General features: G+C 43.6%; 1 long non-coding RNA gene across 1 annotated transcript; it reads left to right on the top strand.

The window, feature by feature from the left end:
* The first annotated feature begins 7,932 nt into the window (after window positions 1–7,932).
* LOC138826709 (uncharacterized) lies at window positions 7,933–16,538 on the top strand. The gene is made up of 3 exons (XR_011371817.1): window positions 7,933–8,031; window positions 12,460–12,647; window positions 16,155–16,538. It is a non-coding gene; the product is annotated as an uncharacterized lncRNA (long non-coding RNA).
* The last annotated feature ends 3,879 nt before the right edge of the window (window positions 16,539–20,417 follow it).

A 20,417-nucleotide genomic window follows, 5' to 3' on the forward strand; every position in this document is an offset into this window, starting at 1 on the left:
AAAACAAAAAATAAAAGAAAAACCCAAGACTGGCCTTTGCTAGAACCTAGAACACCCCACCCCTTTTCAAGCAGAGGTTGAGGGGAAAATGAGAAACAATTCAACAATAGTAATGGCTGTATCTCAGATAGCCAGCCTGCCCTTCCTCTACAGGACCCTCACCCGGCCTGCTGGTAGGGAGGATCAGCAGCTCCAGACACACAAGTGTTGGTACGGAAGAGGACCCGGGGACACTTTGGGCTGTCATGGGAAGTTCTCTGGGAAAAGAGCTGGAGACCTTCACCTTTCCCATTCTGTATATCGGTGTGGGTGACTCCTGGCCCAGGGTGGCCCTGAGGTTACTTTGTCCCCCACAGCAGCTCCTGTAAATTTCTCTCCGATGACTCCAAGAGCTAAGTTCTCTCAGGCCGAGTCCCGTCTGAAGCTCCTTTGTGCTCTTATGACAGCGAAGGCAGTGTCTACAGAGAGCTCTCCCCAGCAACCCAGAGGACAAAAAGGGCCTCATAAAGTCTCAACACATTGAGGGCTGAAGTGAATACAGCATTGGAGGCTATGAGACACCAGGGAGACTTCTCTCTCTCCATGGTCCCAAGAAGAGATGGTCAGTGGGGACAATGATCATGTGATCCCCAGGGTCAGGTAACAGCAAGTCCAGAGGCCTGGCAGCCATCAATCCCCACCCCCCCCCCCCCCACACACACCACGGGAAAAGAGAAAAGGCTGCCTTCTGGGGAGGAAAGGAGATTCTGGACACCAGGTAGGATGTAACAGGAAAAGCATCACTGGAATACAGACAGGGCCATGTGAGCCCTATAGCTGCCCAACCTGAGCAAAGGTTATCAGACAGTATGTACCAGTATAAGTAGGTAGTTGACTTCTGGCAACTAGAATCTTTTAGCCAAGAAAGTAAGGAAGGGATTCAAAAATATGAAAGGAGCATCTCTAGTCTAAAACACTTCAAAATCAACTATTTTTTTTTGGTGTTGGAGATCAAATCCAGGGTCTTACACACACTACATAAGCACTATACTACTAAGCTATGTTTCTGGCCCCTGAAATTATTATTTTTTTGGGGGGGTCCGGTCATGGGGCCTGAACTCGGGGCCTGGGCACTGTCCCTCAACTCTTCAGCTCAAGGCTAGGGCTCTACCACTTGAGCCACAGTGCCACTTCCAGCTTTTTTCTTTTTGCTTATGTGGTGCTGAGGAATCGAACCCAGGGCCTCAGGCATGCAAGGCAAGCGCTCTACCTCACTGAGCCACCTTCCCAGCCCCCCTGAAATTTTTTGAGTGGTAACATGACATTCAAAGAGTGTCAGATTTTGGATTTTCAATTCTAGAATTAGATGCTTATCTGGTAATACCTATGTGAATGTTCTATAATCATTACACCTCTGGTTCCAAGCATTTCAGATATGGGATACTTAATCTGTAGTAGGGTATGTTTTTAAGAGAACCAAGAGGATCAGACTTGTCAAATCCCAGGATCATCCTGGAATCAGAAATCTTCCTAGTCTGTGTGGAAAGGACACATACAATGTCATGAGAGTGTCCCCCAGGAAGTCTATCATAAGATGGGGGCAGGAAATAAGTCCTCAGTCTCTTGGAAGTCTTTTCCTAGGTCCCACTCTGACTTTAATTCAAGAAGCTGGGCCTGTACTGGGGGCAGGAGAGCACCCCCTCTGATCCATAGCCTGTTCTTTTAGAAGATGCAGTTCTTTGACAAATGTAGCTTGAAGTTTAAACATCTAAGAACCTAAGAATGGGAAACTAGTGACCCCAGCAGCCTACTGATGCCTTGCCTGACCTAGGACAGCTGTCCCTTCATAAGCACTGACTGCCAGGCTCTAAAAGGTTTTATCCATAGGGATTGCCATTCCCACTTTGTGGATCAGAAAACAGGCTCTACTAAGGTTAGTAACTTGTCTAAGATTATAGTCAATGAGTGGTAGAGGAAGGTTAGATCAGTGGACTCCTAAATCCTTGCTCAAAGGACACCAGTTAGAGGCTGGGAATGTGGCTTAGTAGTGCTTGCCTAGCATGCATGAAGCTCTGGGTTTGATTCCTCAGTCATAAGTGGCGCTATGACTCAAGTGGTAGCCTTGAGCTAATGAAGCTCAGGGACAGTGCCTAGGCCCTGAGTTCAAGCCCCAGAACTGGCAAAAAAAAAAAAAAAGGTAGATGCTGACATTCATTTTCTCCTCAGAGACACCATATTAGGGTGGTCTGAGTGTCACAAAATCCCAGGCCATACCCTCTGCTGTAGTCAAGGCTCAGGTCTGAGGCAGCCTCCAGTCCCTAGTCCCTAAAGGGTAAGATGGACTGAACTCCATCCCTCGAATTCTGTCATGGAATTGTACAGCAAAGAGGGTCTGTAGTGGTGTGGGAGAAGGTACTTCCTCCTGGGCCCCTCTGCCAGCTCACAGGGTTATTCTCGCTATCTTGGGCCTACTGTAGTAGCAGATGAGGCAATGGGCATCTCCAAACTATAGTCCATGAAATGGACTGTAGGAGGGGTTTGGGCAAGGGACTCAGTAGCAGAGAGAATTCCCATTTCTGTGGACATGATCCTTGGTCCACGTCTCTGCTAATTCTGACTTGTGCTCCTCAGAATAGCTCCCAGGATCCCTGGAATAGCGGGTTCCTTCGCACTACACAGACACTTCTGATGGAAGGTGGCTGATACTGTAGTACCCTGTCCTGCCCCCAGGTGAAGGGTCGTGCCCCCCCCCCCCCCCCCCGCTGGTTCCCTTGACTGATACAGGAGGCTGGTGAGGCCCAGCCCTTACCATTGTAGGAGAGGCGAGGTTTGCTCAGACACATTATAAAGTGCATTTCCATCTCATCAGAAGCCACAGACTTGGAGCAAATGGGGCACTTGAAACCTGAAAGAGAGGAAAACGGTAAATATCTTCTCCAAATCCAAATATCCACCATAAATATCGACCCACTCTTTGATGACCATGTGTGGAGTCAGCCACTGTACACAATGGCAACGTGAACGGACCTAGACCTGACTTCTCTTCATAAGTCCTTGAGGTTTTGTTTGCATTTGGGGGACAGCTTTCACTAAGGCTTTCCTTGCCACATACCCCCGATAACCCCTTTAGAGGGCACTGATACCTGACATGAGTTTTTCAGTCCTGAGGCTTGAACTCAGGGCCTGTGCACTATCCTTAAGCTCTTTTTTCCCCCCCTCAAGGCCAGAGTTCTACCACTTGAGTCACAGCTCTACTTCCAGCTGCTTTGGTAGTTGATTAGAGACAAGAGTCTCATCCACCAACCCAGGAAGTACCTTCATCCCTCACCCAAGGGCTATGGAAGCTGTCTTTGAGAAGTGTTAAGAGCAGTTGGTGGCCCTCCAGAGTGCTCCCAAAAGTCACTATGTGAAACAGCTGATTCAAGGTGCCAGGTAAACAGAACACAGGGTCTCATGATCTGCCATTTTATCCCCCAAAAGGTTTGGACTCATGTACCCAAAGAGCTTCATCAGCACTGTATCGGGACTAGTGAGTCTGAGTGAAAAATTTCTGAGTTGAAATCTATTAAGCAAACCTAATCCCTTGATATATTAAAAAATATATTTGCATATATATAAACACAAAATGAACTAGTATCAATTTTTTCCATTTTGTTTTTATTGAGATGATTTTTCAAATAAATCAATTCTTTTCCATATAAAGTCTACCCAAAAGATCTACTGCTGTTAAAAAGTTATTGATTTGTCTGTATCACTTTGTACATATCACAGCTGCTTTCTCTTGTGGCAATGATTTTTACCTTCCTGGTCTGTACTTCCTAACATCCAACGACTGCTGAGCAGATTTCACTCCTTAAATTGTCCGTCAAGTTTTCTAGACACAGTTTTATTTGACAATAGTAATGATGGTCCATAACATTTCTTATGGAACAGATAAATGGCCACGTGTTCAGGGGCCACTGGTGCCACTTTGGGTACAGAAGCATTCACACCTTCCCCAGTATCTCGCATGTGGCTGCCTGCTAATCTGTATGGAAAGCTGTGGCTGGATGACTTAAAGTCTTTAAATTCTTTTTCTCAATGATATTGCTTTAAACTATAGGGCAAACACATAAGACATAGGACCTGTTTAAAGACAGATGCTCTATGGCATTGTCCCCACTCCCTCCTACCCCTTTCCTGAAAGATTCTCGGCACTCTGAACATCCCAACTGGAAAGTCTTAGAAATGTCCCAACTCTGGAAACCAGGAAATCAAAACCTTTTTTTTTTTTTTTTTTTTTTTTGCCAGTCTTGGGGCTTGAACTCAGGGCCTGGGCACTGTCCCTGAGCTTCTTTTGCTCAAGGCTAACACTATGCCACTTCAGCCACAGTACTACTTCCAGCTTTTTCTGTTTACTGAGGAATTGAACCCAGGGCTTCATGCGTACTAGGCAAGCACTCAACCACTAAGCTACATTCTCAGCCCAGGAAGCCCAAACTTTGAGAAAAGGCCTTTGTAACAAGTCTGTCAGTAACGAAACCAGAAGACTGCAAAGAAACTTGAGGATGAGGTGGGGTGTTCTATCTTTGACTGTCTGGCATAACTGGATCTAAAATTCACCAGTCTGATTATTTTCTAGCTCAGTTTAGAAATGTACAGATCCAGTGCCACACAAGATGGAGAGATGAAAAATGAAGTTGCTCTTGGAAGAATGAAGTTGCTCTTGGGTCTAACCTAAGTCCCTGTGCATTCACACCATTTTTCCTTTCTTATACTCAACTCAAGGGCTGGGCTGTAGCAGTACAGATAGGTGTTCAGCTCCAGCTCAAGCATGTTTTGTTCCCTGTAAGATATTCAGGTAATCTGTTACCAGAAAAAGCCTTCCACTTTTTGTGCTGTGTGTGTACCTTTCCTGATAACTCAGAACAAATTCAAGGTTATCCCTATAATAGCACCATTCACTCCCTTGAATTCCCAGGGGATTCCTTGAGTGCAGAAGGGGTTGAGTTACAGCTCAGGTGCTGGCAAGTAGGCCACCCAAAAGGAGGTCTAGAAAGGAAATGTCACCGCAGGGTACTAGTGGCTCACAACTGTAATTCTGGCTACTCAGGAGGCTGAGATCTGAGGATTGTGGTTTGAAACCAGCCCAGCCCGAAAAGTCTAAGAGATTATTAATTACAGAAAATGCTGAAGTGAAGCTGAGGCTCAAATGACAAAACACTATCACTGAACAACAGAAGGTCAAGTCCTGAGTTCAAGCTTTAGGACTAGCGTGCATCCGTGCGCGCATCCAGGCCTGGCCCAGAATTTCCCAGCTCCCAGACTAAAGACCTTTTCATGAGAGAAGAAAAAGTTGGCTCTGAGAAAGAGCTGTTACCTCTGGAGAGGAAACAGCACCATGGCAGTGGAGAGCTGCATTTGAACTGAAGTAGGGTCAGTGACTCTGGTTGCCTTTGTTTTGCACTCCTTTGTAAAATCTCACACAAAATAATTCAGGGGCCATTTATTAAGTGAATGAGAAATGGCAAGATGATGGCAGGATGTTACCCACCCCTGCACCACAGGTTCCTCACTTGAAATGGGAGCGGGGAGGAAGAGGGAGAATTAACCTTACTCTTTCTTGCAAAGGTTACATGAGATAAGAAACATGAAAGCACTTTTTTCCTGGTCGGTCGTGGGGATTGAACTCTGGGCCTGGGTGCTATTCCTCAGCTCTTCAGCTCAAGGCTAGTGCTCTACCATTTGAGCTACAGCACCACTTCCAGTTTTCTGGTGGTTAATTGGAGGTAAGAGTCTTATGGACTTTCTAGACCAGGCTGGCTTTGAACCATGATCCTCAGATCTCAGCCTCCTGAGTAGCTAGGATTACAGGCATGAGCTACCGGTGCCTGCTGAAAGCACTCTTGAAATGAAGGGAACTGAATAAAGTGGTAGCATACTCATCGAGTTTGGGAGTAGTCACCGGGGAGGAAGGAACACAAGGGGTACAGGAAGGACTTAAGTGGACAAAAGATTAGGGGGATACACTGATAGGACTGTGAGCATGAGCACATCAGTCTCAGGCCATGCAAATTGTGTTGGGGGTAGCCAGCAGCCATAGTTGCTGGAATCCATGCTGTTTCTTTGAACATGGTGCATGACTAACTGCATGGCAAGCATTTCCTCTTGCCAATGATAATAAAAGATAGTTTGCATTTACGGACTCATTTGTATGGGCAGCCACTGTGTTTACACACCTTCTCAATGATCACAATATAAATACAAGGTAGGAATTATCATAAGCATTATAAAGACACTAAGCCCTCAAAAGCTCAGGTAAGTTGTTTAAGTTAAGGCAGCTAAGGGAGCCAGAGATAGCACAGGACATCAGGGAACCTGAACCATGTGCTACCAGCTGACAAGCACTGGAAGCACATGGCAAAAAGATCACACATACAGGTCTTTTAAAAATACATATATTTGGGGCTGGGAAGGTGGCTCAGTGGTAGAGTGCTTACCTTTCATGCATGACGCCCTGGGTTCAATTCCTTAGCACCACATAAGCAGTAAAAGCAGAAAGTGGCATTGTAGCTCAAATGGTAGAGCACTAGCCTTGAGCTGAAGAGCTGAGGGACAGTACCCAGGCTCAGAGTTCAGGCCCATGACCGACAAAAACAAGAAACAACCAAAAACATATATTTGCTGGTTCATGCCTGTTATCCAAGCTGTTTAGGAGGCAGAGTCCTGAACATCCAGGTTCAAAGCTAGCCCAGGCAAGAAAGTCCATGAAACTCTTACCTCCAATTAACCGTCAAATAACACTTGAAGTAGAGCTGTGGCTCAAGTGGAAGGGTGCTAGTCTTAAGCAAAAAGCAAAGAGACAGTGCCCAGGCTAAGTTCAAACCCCAGGACTGGCATATGCACACTCATGTACACACATACACACACATATACAAAACTCATTTCAAAACTTTTATCTTGTCCCAGCATTTCTTCCACAGAACCCATGTTTCTAGATAATGCCATAGGAAACAAAGGATAGTTTTCTTCAACTTAAGCAAGCAACAAGAGTTCTACAGCACTAGTTATAAGGTGCTGAGTTTGCCAATGACCTTTAAATGGAAAATAAAGAGCAAGAGGTAAGATGCCCCCACCTTTCCTGAAAGGTCTTCCGATGATCAGGAAGGATTCTATTACTCTACTGTCCCCATCTTTTCTTGAAATTGTTCAGTCTCTATTGAGCATCAAAAGCCCTAAGGAATTATAAATACTATGATATTTATGAACTGCCTGAAGGTTAACATTTCTAGGGAATTTTATTTCCAGTTTGGAAAGAAGTTTGAACCAAATAAAAGTCAGCTCTGCAAACAAGATAAACCAAAGGTCTGCAGAATCATCCTGACCACATGATTTCCTCAGAGGCCTCAGCAGTACTTGAGCAGAGTAGGTAAGAGAAGCATGATTTTCTTTCCAGAGAGAGCCACAGGTGGATTTCTCAAGACTCTCCCCAACTGCATCTGAGGCCAGATTCTGCCCCACATACCCACAGGTAGGGGGAGCAGTCACCTGTGCTCTTGGGATTTTCCTCAGTCCCTTCTCTTGTTGTTGGTACAGCTGTTTCTACAGCCAGAGCCTAGCTGCTTCCTGGCTTCTAATAAGAACCTTGCTTAAGTGGAGAATCCTTTGTTATTCAGCCGCCCACCAGAGACCAGAGAAGACAAGACAAGCCTGCACCCACTACCAGTGACACCTTTCAGGTCCAGGTCAAAGAGGACCACTCACAAGGTCAGGAAGGTGGGGGCAATCGAGTTATAAGAACCCTCCCAATCCACTACACCATTTATCAATGTAAGTTAAGAGTTTTCATACTCTGGGGACAGATGCATGCCTCAATTGCTAAAACTGCAAGACTTCTCCTTTAAGACCTGATTTCCTGGGCAGGACCATGTACAAGCTTCCTGTTGCTCCAGTTTCTCTCCTGGCTCTCCCTTTCCCTCCCTCCCAATGCTAATGTGCGCTATTTTAACGGCTGCCCCAGTTCTGCTGTCTCTGGGATCACCTAAAGGTGGAGGAATCAAAAGAAGTAACCAGGTAAAGGGAACCTCCCACCTAGGTGGGGCCTCCAGTCTAGGGGGAGAAAAGTGATGTAGCCAGGAGTCTGGTGAGCACCACCGTGGTTCCATCCCTACCAGTCAGTTCCCAGTTGACTCAATGAATTTACTACATGGAATTTATTATAAATAGTCTTAAGAGTTAACAGAGTCCGACATTTCTGTGCTGCAGGTATCATAGTCTTCACTCACAAAGACACGGGTATATTCTGTCTACCTTATCTGACTCTCTCAACTAAAAATCAATATACAATTTACCAACTGCTAATCTAAGGTATGAGTCAGTGTCTCCTGGAGAATATTCTGGACCAGGTTAAAGTCTAGGAGCTCTGGTTTTTAACTTCTTTAAAACCTCTTTTTTGGACAAGGCCCCTGCAGTTCTATGACTGGGTGATAGGAATCATAGGTTATTTGGTTAAATACTTTTCTGGGTGTGTCTGTAAGGGTGTTTCCAGAAAAATTACCACCAGGATTAGTATTCCATACAAAGCACACTGCCCTCCCCAAAGTAGGTAGGCTAAGTGAGATTTCATTCTTCCTCTGGTGCTTGAACTCCGAGACTAGACTTCTCCTACCCTTGAAATAAGAAAAATGCTATTATCAATCCTAATCAGGCTTTCACTCGGACTGTGGTTAATATTTCGCTGGCTTTCCTATCACACATTGTGGGATTTCTCAGCCTCCATAATCACGTGTGTTAATTCCTTACAATCAACTACAACACATTTATATACATGCATGGAGTTTTGTTTCTTTTCTTTTTCTTTGTGGTGGTACTCTGGCTTGAACTCAGGTGCCTCTCATGGTCTTCACTACGCTTTTTCTCTCCCAGCTGGTGATCTACCACTTGAGTCATATCTTAGTCGGGAGTTTGTTTCTTTAAGAATTCTGACTAATATCTTTATACATTAAAACACCAAACAATAACATGTGAAAGACTGGCAATATCAAGGGTTGGTGAGAGTGCAGAACTGTAAAGTAACTCACATAATTTGGGAGAAGGTCAAGTTAGTTCCATATAAAACCATCATACCTAGCCTATGACCGAAGCAATTTCTCATCTATATATTTATCGCCACCCCCTTCAATGAAAACACATGTTTACAAGTAGACATTTACGAGACTGTTTATCATGGCTTTATTTATAGCAAGCAAAAATTGGCAACAGCCCAAATGTCCATTAACAGGGTGGACAAAGAAACTGGTACATTCATAGAATATAAAATCAATCAGCAGTAAAAGGCAATGAGCTAGGGACATGTGCAACATGGATGAACATTAAATGCATACCAAATGGACACAAAGAACACACTGCAGGATTCCAATTAGAGGAAGTCCTTGGAAAGGCAAAACAAATAGACTGTAGGAAAAATCAGAAAAGAGTCTCTAGGAGCTGGGATCGGAAGCACAAATTGACTAAGGAGGTGACGTGAGAACTTCCTAAGGTGATGAAAATGTTCTATATCTAGGCGATTGTTTAGATTATATATATGCATGTCTATGTGATATTCATCAAACAAAAACTTCAGAAGAGAGGCTTCACTGAACATCCTCACCAAGAAAAAACAACCTGGAAACAAATATTGAACTGCTGAAGCTTTTAAAGATAGCTGAGTTGAAACACACAAACTCTCTTGACTTTTGCGAATACTGGAAATTTTCTTAATGAAACACTGGACTGTGTCAAGATGTGAGCTTGTTGTGAAGACGTGGGCAGAAAGTAGGTGCTAGCTAATGTAAAAACAGTTGTCAGAGAGATCACACTTCGAATCCTTACATACACTGAAGTACCTTTCTTCTACTCAAAGCCATATAGATGCCTTGCTTTTTGCATTTCTTTTATCCTTAGGGGACCATAGATGAAATTTCACCATCTTCTAGATTCTTGGGGTAACATATAGGAAAACTGGGTTCAATGTGATTTATTTTTCTTTGTAAATGATTTACTTGTTTGGCACGAGAACCTGATATTTCTCTTCATTCTAAATGTTCAGAAATATCACCAGGATATGCTTAGAGATGACTTTTACCTTTCAGTATGCAGACTCAGGTCTTCTTCCTCTTTAGAGACATTTTATGTTTTGATATTTCTCCTAATGCTGTCATGATTGTTACCAATTATTTCTAGCTTTTCTTCTACTAGTATATAGTACAACTGTGCTTGCTTGCTCTTTGAAGTTAAGGATGGATTTGGGATTTGCTTTTAGCCAATTAAATGTGAGCAGAAGCCAGTGCTGTGAGTCACCAGGCTACACTTGCAATGCTGCAAGTGATTAGGGAAGCAAGTGGTGAGAAAAAGCTTTTGTTAGTTTGGATTCCTGAGTGACAACTGTCAAGAGTAGGCAGTCACCCCTGTAACATGGGGAAAATGCACTGAGTTAAGCTCTTGAGCTTTGGGGTGTTATTACTACATTATAACCTAGTCCTAGACTATCTTTGTCTGATACCTTCCCTCTAACTTTTTCTTCCTCTGGTACCCCAGCTCCTTATATTTCAAGTATCTCTTCTCCATAGCTTCTCTTAGCATTCTGTGTGTGTGTGTGTGCGTGTGTGCAAGCATGCGTACACACACACATTGATCCTGGGGCCTGAGTGCTATCCCTTAGCTTTTTCATTCAAGGCTACTACTTGAATCAAAGCTCCACTTCCAGCTCTTTACTGCTTAATTGGAGATAAGTCTCAGACTTTCCTGCCTGGGCTAGCTTTGAATTGCAACCCTCAGACCTCAGCCTCTTGAGTAGGTAGAATTATAGGCATCAGCCACCAGCACCTACCTGGCTCTGGAGTAACTCTCTCTGGGCCCTGCCTGCCTGCCTGTCCTCTGCTTAACTCAAAAGAAGTAAATAGGGCTGGGAAGGTGGCTCCGTGGTAGAGCGCTTGCCTTGCATGCCTGAGCCCTGGGTTTGATTCCTCAGCACCACATAAGCAAAAAGAAAAAAGCCGGAAGTAGCGCTGTGGCTCAAGTGGTAGAGCGCTAGCCTTGAGCTGAAGAGCTGAGGGACAGCGCCCAGGCCCAGAGTTCAGGCCCCAGGACCGGACCCAAAAAGAAAAAAAAAAAGAAGTAAATAGTTGGCATTGGGAATCAAAGAGATAGACATGTGTTCTAGCCACTATCATCTCAAAATTTCATCTGCTTCAGTGTTCTGCTTTTTCAGTATACATACTTCCTTGGAGCAACAATAATTCACATTTTTAATGTCTGTGTTCCATATTGATAATCTAACATACTGTGTTTAGTTATTTTCTTCCTTTGGGGGTTGGGATTCCAAATTTTTATCTACTATGCAGAATCTTTCAGGAGCAATCTCCATTCTCTATAAACAAACTAGATTCCACCCCCGACCTATTTTTGCTGTTTGTGGATCCTGTACTGCCTGGTCTGAAAGAATCGATCCTGACTCCAGGAGCCAATCCTGGAGTCAGAAAAACAAAACAAAAAAAGTATTGTCATTCTAGTAGACTTGCACATGTTATGTAGTAGAGTAGTATCTGTGTAGTGCTCTGTCTAGCCTAGAAATGCTTTAAAGCCCAAAGATGAATTCACAAATGGGTACGGTCATATAAAATGTGGGGTGACCCTCTTACTGGCTGCATCAATACTGCTTGAATCAGTGAGCCTTGATGGTAAATCTGTTTATTCAGGGAAATTTCCAGTATCTTCACATAAAAAGTGAAAAACTATCTCTGGACTCTAAAATGCCATCACTTGTAAGAAGCACCATTATGAACCTTCATTATGAACCTTAGAGAAAGGAGGGAAATACCTACTAATAATAACTTTAAGATGTGATTGTGTGCAGCACATCCTATTTTGTGTTAGTTTGTGTGCCAGTCCAGGGCCTGGGCAAGGTCCCTGAGCTTTTGTGCTCAATCTTGGTGCTCTACAACTTGAGCCACAGTCCCATTTCTGGCTTTTTTAGTGGCTAATTAATTGGAGATAAGAAGGCACATGGACTTTTCCTGCCTAGGCTGGCTTCAAACCATGATCCTCAAGATCACAGCCTCCTGAGTAGTTAGGATTACAGGTATGAGCCACCAGTGCCCATTTGCATCCAGATTTTTGAGCTGTTAAATTCTAAGATGCGTATGGCTTAGAACCAATGAATATATGAAAAACACATACTTGGGGCTGGGAAGGTGGCTCAGTGGTAGAGTGCTTGCCTTGCATGCCAGAGGCCCTGGGTTCAATTCCTCAGCACCACATAAGCAAAAAGAAAAAAGCCAGAAGTGGCGCTATGGCTCAAGTGGTAGAGTGCTAGCCTTGAGCTGAAGAGCTGAGGGATAGCACCCAGGCCCAGAATTCAGGCCCCACGACCGGACCCAAAAAAAAAAAAAAGAAAAACACATACTTGAGCAGACTCAATCACATGCCCAATAAAGTTATTCCTGTTTATTTGCTGTAAACCAGAACAGGCTCGATGGGAGCTGCTTCAGCTGGGAACAAAGGGAAGGAATACACCCTTCATGTGCACTGAAGAGTCCCATTACTCAAACCTGCCCTGCTGCATGGCAAGTCCAGGCTGCAAGTCCAGCATTCCAGCAGTGTGAAGAACAAGAAAAGCATCTGTCAGCAGCAGGAGCTCAAGCAACTCATTGGTAATTTTCGTTTTGACATTCTAACCCATTTCTTCCAGGGACAAGGGGTTCCTTAGGAGGGAGAGAATGAGAGGTAGGGACAAGGGCAGGATGATCTGATGGCATGAGCCTAAGCAGGTTTAAGAAGATGGAAATGATTAAAAAAGAAGAAGAAGAAAAGAAAAGTGAGAGAAGGGGTGGGTTAGGAACAATGGGTGACAATGTTGTCAGACACTTTGTACTCATATACTGTTTTGTAGAATGGGAACTTCTTTGTGCAACCACTTAAAGATAATTTAAAAAATTTTAGAAAAGAAGGTGGAAGTGTGTCAATCAAGTTCCCAATGTTGATTTATAGTTCCTTGTCACCTGGCTACCATGATCAGGCAGGTTTAGGGGTTTCCAACTACCACCAAAAAGTATGTTGTAAAGTCTTCAGGGGGAACAGTTGACTTGCGTTTTGGAGGTATCTTATTTAAAGAATAGAACATCTGTTAAAGGAGAAAGACTGTATGCAAATCTCCAGCCAGAATTTCTTCTAGTTCTTAGCCATTAGGGATTACCTACAGATAGGCAATCAGGATAGACATGCGTGGCCAGAAGTGCTCAGTTATTCAGCTGGATACCACATTCTTCTCTCACCTGACCGTCCCACCTCCCACGTCAGTCCCCAACATACCACACACCTATGCTCTTTGGACCCCATAACTCACAACTCACAAGTGCTGGTGTCTGGGCCATGTCTGAGAATCCTCTTAAGAATGAGCTCAATTCCCCAGCGTATGCCATATAAAATCAGCAGCAAAGAGTAGGGCCAATGGCTAGCTCATCTCAAAAAATTAAAACAAAGTACCCAAGGCAACAATAAAAACTGGTCTCTGAGCAAAAAATGCAGTTATCAGATCTGTAATATCTGTAGACTGTTTCTTCATTACAATAGAAAGCAGTATCATTTCTCCCAGTTGGGAGGGTGGGGCAAATGCTGGAGCAGAATACCCACCTTGCAGGTTGAGCCTCATTCGTAGCAGGTTCCCCCCAAGAGAATTCCCCAAAGAAACAGGATTGGCTTAGGAATTGCCCTGCAGTACACTTGCTTCTCCACTGTATATAAAATGTATTCCAAGTCCTTGGATCTTTATTAATATAGTTAAAAAACCTAATCTTTATGTAGACCTTTTTTTTATATTGTGCACGCATGCGCACACATGCAGGTGTGTATGTCAGTTTGGAGGAACAAAGGAGCATTAGAAAAGAAAAGGGACAAAGACAACTACATAGAACTACTAGTTCATTTGTGAGTTCCCACTAGCTGATTGGAATTTTTCACTGATGAAAAAGAATATGCTTGAATACTTTATTAGATTATGTTAAGCATAGTATCTGATTCACTAGCAATTGGACAACTGCACTCATATTCAAGCAACTGCTCTTATGGAATAAAACGATTGGCCTGTATGTTACAACTAAACAAAGATTAATGTCAAAGATTAATGCCGGCCTTTATGTCTCTGGAGGTCCACAGCTCCCACTATATACAATCCCAGGTTGCAGAGCACATGCTGCAATATTAATTTCACAGAAACTATCAGCTCAAGCTTGGGCCCTGGCACACAGCAACACTGCAGGTTTGGCTTTGTGCTTGGATCTAGACTGGCCTCTTCTACATCAGAGCAACCTCTGCACAGTTGTACCTCCAACACTGAAGTAGAGGCAAGAACTCAGATGACACAGTCCTGTAGGACACAACTGTGGCCTGAAATGGCATCTAAAAAAGAAGAAGAAGAAGAAGCCAAAAAAAGAGTAGTCTGGAGTTGCTTTCAAAGCTCAACAGCAGGGCAGCGATCAACCTATCAAAGGGAACTATGCGGAAGCAAAAAGGCCCCCATGCTTCAGCCTTGCTTTTCTGTCACCTACAACTAAGATGATCACTGAGAAAAAAATGCAAAGACCCTATAGAGCTACAAGGTACTGACTCAAAGGTCCAAAGGAATTTCCTGGAGACTCTCTGTACACAAAGCACAAAGAAGAAGGATCATGAACTCTATGCTCCCAAAATAGTGCATAGGCTCTACTAAGGTGAAGTATACTGCTTTATTGCTTTCCCCCCACTCTGGCTCAGATGACATGAATCTAGTAGGTAAAAATGGGAGCAAGGAGGGTGGAAAGCTAACATGGAAGCAGGACCCTGAGGTCACCTTGAAAGTTTTTAAATGATCCAAGGTCAAGGGATTCTGAATGATAAGTAATCTGCTCAGAAAGCACAATGTTTGTGATATGAGTGACATCAATTAAGCATTTGTCAGTAGACAAAACATTAAGCCAAAGTAGCCTCTGTACTGGACCTTACAAGCACATGCTTATGAAGTAAGAGAACTACATATGCTTGAAATGTCTTCCCCGCATTCACACGAAGACTAGTTTTACATTGATTTTGATATTTCCCTATTTCAAGTCAGCACATAAACTTCTCAGAATATTGGCTTAAAGAACATAAATATCAACAAATGCCACTTACTGAAATGCATGGAAACAATTTAAAACATAAGTATCCAGATAGAACACTATGGCACACAAATGAGTTCAGAATTCTAGTGTTCAAGTGCTGTCTCTCTGGTCATGAATAATAAAGCCAAAGGACAGTCACTCACTTCACCATCCTGACCTTCCATTTTGTCCTCTGTAAAACAGGAATATTTTTTACCAACCTAACCATGAAATTAGACCATGTGTATACATAGCTAAACCAATGTGTGATAGGCAGAATAAAGCCCTCCTTCCAAACTGTCCATATCCCAATATCCAAAATCTATACATGTCTCCTTACATAGAAAAAAGGACTATGCAGATAAATTAAAAAAATTTTTTTGGTCGGTCGTGGGGCCTGAACGCTGGGCCTGGGCGCTGTCCCTCAGCTCTTCAGCTGAAGGCTAGCGCTCTACCACTTGAGAGTCAGCCCAGCCCCACTTCCGGCTTTTTCTGCTTGTGTGGTGCTGAAGAATCAAACCCAGGGCCTCATGCATGTAAGGTAAGCACTCTACCACTGAGCCACCTTCCCAACCCCAATTAAAACTCTTAAAACGGGAGGAGAATCTCTCTCTCTCTCTTGTATCCACCTACTTACCTATCTACCTAGCATCTAGAATGGTCTCAGGTTGTGATCCTCCCAATCTTAGCTTCCCGAGTAGCTAGATTTACGCATATGGACCACTGTACCTATTTTAGGCTTTTTATCTCCAAAATGTAAGAAAACATATGTGCTGTTGAATTTGTGGTCATTTTTTACAGCAACAATAGAAAAAACTAACACAAAGTGTTACAGGAAATACAATTATTCTTTCAAAGGACCAGAGTTAAAAAGGAGGAATAGTTGAGGTTCCTCGGTCCTGTTAATAATTATGAACCAAGGTATCTTGGTCAGTTTGGGCTGCAGATAGATTGTTTTAAAAACATTTTCATCTTACAGCCTGGAGGTAGAGAAGTCTAAGACCAAAATGCAGGCAAATGTGGTATCTTCTTTCTGATTTGCAGACTGTAAGGTCCGCTCCTGGATGGCTAGCAGACTCCACTCTCCTCGCAGCAAAGTATCCACCCAGTACCTGCGTTACCTAGGCAACTGGGACACCTGGAAGAGGTCACATCTGCATCCGCTGAGGTCACATCTGAATTTGATTTGGCCACACCTTTCTCCGCCCATACCCTAAATAAGGGCTAGCCCAGGCCCAGACTTGCTCTCTCTGTTCCTCTCTGCTCTCTCTCTGCTCTTTTCTAGCTCTCTCTGCTCTCTCTCTGTTCTCTCTGCTCTTTTCTAGCTCTTTCCTCTCTTTCCCAGCTCTCTCTCATTCCCAGGCCTTTCCCAGCCACGTGGAGTGCCAACCTTGCCTGGTCCCAGCAGGTCTACTGAATAAACCTACCCCTTACCTGAATACCACGTGAGTGCTGGTGCTGTTCTTACTCGGCTATCTCTTTAAAAACCTAACACAGACAACTGCCTTCCTGCTGTGTCCTTAATCGGTGCAAAGTGCTATCATTTCTTCTTTTTTTTTTTTATCATTTCTTCTTTTGAGGGCACAATCCATTATGGGTACTCCACCATAACCAGAATATCTAAAGCCAATTACCTCCCAAAGGTCCCACTGGGGATCAAGGCTGTGACGTGAGTTAGAGGTGGGGCACAAACAGTCAATCACTCAGGGCATGCACCACTAGAAACTGTAGCTAGTAACCACATTCAGGTAGGATAAACAACTCAGTCAGTCTGTCCATTAATACTTATTCTACCTATTAAGTGATAATGAAATATGTCTAAACATTAAATATAACTTTTACTCTTGGTGAACTAATGAGCCATTAGGGAGGAGGAAACAAATAGCCAGAGAGCTTTCATTCTTTCTTGCTTTTCAAAGCCTTCAGCAGCTAACTAGTGATGCAATGAATACCAGGCTTCTTGACCTGGATCCTCCGGAGATGGACTCAGGATCAACCTCCAGAAATACTGTCAAGTTCTCAGTCACATATGTCTTTTTAGGGGTATGGGTCCACAGATTTAGATTGTCCAAAAGGTCTAGAGGCTTACAGTCCCAAAGTCCAGAACCAGTGTTATAATGAGAGGAAGATTATAGGTAGAAGATTAAAACACATTTTCCTTGACAGAAGAAGGAAGAACACTGAAACAGGTCTCTAGGGCCCTACTTTTCACAATTAAGGTCATTTAATACTTGCTAAAGCATGTAAGAGGGGCATTTACAAGATGTTCCATTAAACACATTGCCCTGTCTAAGGAATCAGTGCACATGAGCCATTCCCCACCTTACACCTATGCTCTCAATCTCACCTACACCTCTAGCCTCATTTACAATCAAGCACCCAAAGCACTGCTGTTCATCTTGCTTCTTTTCTTCCAGTCCCTCTTTAACCTATTCTAATCCTCCAAATCTCCTTCACCATTATTCATTGGTGACCTCTATATAATAGCATCCTAAATTTAATTTGGACTCAGGGCCTTGTAATTGCTAGGCAAGTGCTCTGCCATTTGAGCCACACTTACAAACCTTTAAAAAGAAAACCTTTTTTTTTTGTTATTGCCACCAAGCTATATCCCAGCCCTCACAAAACCTTTTTTGCTTTATTTCTCAAATAGTCTTGTATTTTTGGCTTAGGCTTGCCTTAGACCACTATTCTTCCACCTATGTCTCCCCCTAGCTGGGGTTACAGACAAACCACCATGCCTAAATTGCTGAGATGAAGGTTTTGCTAGTTTTTTGCCCACACTGGCCTTAAAACATGCTTCTCCCAATCGCTGCCTCCAGAGTAGCCAGGATTATAGCATGTCTGGCTAAAGTCACTCTTGAACACTCAGCAACATGTGAAAGATGACCCTTTTCCCCCGCCTGCCCACTCCCTACCAATGTCACACCTGCTTTTTGGCCTCTCTCTGATACTCGCTTAGTCAACCTATCTAGAAAATCCCCCACTCTCAACCCTCAGCTCCCACCCATCAGTTTTATTTTCCTCTTACCACTGCTGCACCTGCTGCCTGTTGCCCCCCAGAGCCTGGCATGTCTGAGGCTCTTGAAAACATGTTAGATGAATGAATATCATACTTGTGGAACTGTGGGGGAAAGGCTAGCGGTACAACTGGAGGGAGAAAACACATTAAGTCTATATCAGTCTGCTGTTTGAGTCCATTCCCTGAAGAGGCTGCCTGTTCTACCACTCAAGGTTTCAGCAACTGCCACACCCTGGTGAGGGTTAAGTAGGACAAGGGAAGCATGCTCAGAGTGGCAGTTAAGAATCCACTGTGGTCATGCTGCTTCCTGCCACCTGGGATTTTGATAAAGGGTACAGATAATCACATGTGCATGTGCCCAGACTGTGACCTCAGTGCCCCTGCCACCAGGCTGGGTTGTGGGTGTGAAGGGATCTGTTTTGGTTATCACCTGGGAAGGACTTGACAGTACTGGAGGGCAGGAAAAAGATCAGCCTCTGCCCCATTCTAAATCAAGTCACACTGGGCAGAAGAACCTGTAGTTTCTCATTCCTCCAGCAAACAATAGCAAGTGGGGCCTCTCCATCTACTGCTCCCCACCCCAGCCCACCGGAAGTGTCCCCAGTGCAGCCAGAAGAAGGGTGACCTGCGCTTTCTACCCAGGACACAGAATGGAAGGGAACCGCACAGCCATATCCTGGACAATGGAAACTTCTGAATGCTTTAGCAGCCTGATAAATTTCCTTTTTAAAACTCCCTTTTATTATGGTAATTTTCAAACAAATAAAATATAGGATTTAACAATAAAATCCCAGCCTTTTTCTCTCTTCTCTGAATGGTATCACTATAAAATTCTAGAGCCAGGCTGAAAGCTGGTATATCTGAAGCAACTGTTTAACATTTATGGGAAGACAAGTTATATGATCTTAGTCCTCAGGGAACATGGTCTTAGGAAGTTCACTGGTCTATACTCTACCCCACATCTAGGTTCCTTCCCAAAGAAAAACTCATCTAGGTCAATCAGAAGACAGTAAAAGACATTTGTCTCAGCATCATGTCAGGCAGTCCAAATGGTGAATGGGCAGATTCCAGATAGAGCATGTACACTATAAAACAATACAGTGGACCTAGTACACCTACCAGGAGCAGGCATAAGCAATGGACCACGTTATATACAGGAAAGAGGAACAGAGTTAAGTAAGAAAAACAAACAAATAAAAGAATTGGAAGTCACTTACTTAATTTAAAAATATATACACACAGGGGCTGGGAAAGTGACTCAATGGTAGACTGCTTGCCTTGCATGTCTGAAGCCCAGAAGTGGTGCTATGGCTCAGGTGGTAGAGCACTAGCCTTGAGCTGAAGAGCTGAGGGACAGCACCCAGGCCCAGAGTTTAGGCCCCATTACCAGCAAAAAAAAAAAAAAAAAAAAATGAAACGGAGAGCAGCCTGACAGAACACAATAGGATGCCATGAATAAAACAGTATTAACTCAATTCCATGTATTAGAGGGAGGTTCCAGAGGATAATGGGAATAGGAATAAAAGCTCATTGATAATAATAATAATTAAAAAAAACTGACAATTGTAAAAGAAGCCTGGCCTTGATTTCCATTTTTTTAATGCTTTTTTCCTTTTTAGAAATGTTGACAGGTTAGAGTAGCAAAACTCATAGAAGTGAAAGCGGTAAAGCAGGGATCTGATATGGTAGGGGCTTGGTAAGCCGCACAGATGGTTTATAAATCATTCCAGAAACATTGTACATTACACAATTCTGATGGCTTGTATTTTAGAAATCCCACTCTGGCCTAAGGAGTGGCTAGGAGGGCATGAAAGCTTATGGAATTGTTAAGTGTTTGCTGTGGCCATTCAGGCTATTGGTGTAAGAATGGAAAGAAGCAGGCCTCACTGCCCTGCCAACCTCTGGTAAACATCAAGGTCCCCTATGCTATTGGTTCTCTGGGCTGGCTGCCTAATGGGCCATCTGGTGGACTGCAAATCCAGAAGGGACATCTGGTCGACCTGACTCTGAACAATTATTTACCCTGATTACCAAGTGTTTTTAGCATCTCCTAATAATTGTGGTAGGCCCTGGCAGAAAAACAGATTTTAAAAAATCTTTAAAGGCTTTACTCTCTTGGACTTTGCTGATCATGGTCATACATGCCTCTAATGCCAACGTTCACTCTGGAGGCTGAAGCAGGAGGATCTCAAACTTAAGCCTTCCTGGGCTACACAGCGAGACATGTCTAAAAACAAAATATATATCCCCAAACAAAACCAAAACCAAACAAACAAAACAGTAGC

This window comes from Dipodomys merriami, unplaced genomic scaffold (genome assembly GCF_024711535.1).
Source record: "Dipodomys merriami isolate MVZ:Mamm:240054 unplaced genomic scaffold, mDipMer1.0.p SCAF_148, whole genome shotgun sequence".
NCBI classification, from domain to species: Eukaryota; Metazoa; Chordata; class Mammalia; order Rodentia; family Heteromyidae; genus Dipodomys; species Dipodomys merriami.